The following is a 579-nucleotide window of genomic DNA, read 5'->3' on the forward strand; positions in this document are numbered from 1 at the left end:
CAACTTAGGTGTGAGATCCCAAGCTTTAAGCAAGATGAAGGAGAGAATCTGTATGGGACATGGAAGCATTTTAAATTGATATTAAGAAAGTGTGCACATCATGGATTACCAAAATGGTTCCAGGTACAAATATTTTACAATTGTTTAGATGGAAATTTGAGATCCAGGTTAGATAATGCATTTGGAGGATATCTTATGAACAACACATATGAGTGATCATGTTAATTAATTGATGACATTGCTACGAATTCGTTTATGTGGCCTAATGAGAGGTTCACCTTAACTCAAAACCACCAACGGTGAAAGCCATTCTCGAAGAAGAGATGAACCAAAACATATTGGAGAGGCTGAACAAGTTGGATACTACCATTAAACCATTTGTGACAAAACCCGACCGAATTTTATGGGCCACATTTTGAGAGCCAGTCGGGTGAGGTGAATTACATAGGCAATAGGGGTGGAAACCCTTATTCCAACATGTATAATTTAGGTTGGAATGATCATCTAAACCTAAGGTGGGGAGGTAATCAAGGAGGAGGAAACCCAATGCTACAAAGATCTTAAGACAGATCCATGGGG

The 579-nt window shown here is 38.9% G+C and overlaps 1 non-coding gene across 1 annotated transcript; it reads right to left on the bottom strand.

Annotated features, from left to right (window-relative positions):
- LOC128295710 (small nucleolar RNA R71) lies at window positions 1-107 on the bottom strand. Its single transcript, XR_008286269.1, has one exon. It is a non-coding gene; the product is annotated as a small nucleolar RNA R71 (small nucleolar RNA).
- Window positions 108-579: the final 472 nt, after the last annotated feature.

Source organism: Gossypium arboreum, chromosome 7 (genome assembly GCF_025698485.1).
Source record: "Gossypium arboreum isolate Shixiya-1 chromosome 7, ASM2569848v2, whole genome shotgun sequence".
NCBI classification, from domain to species: Eukaryota; Viridiplantae; Streptophyta; class Magnoliopsida; order Malvales; family Malvaceae; genus Gossypium; species Gossypium arboreum.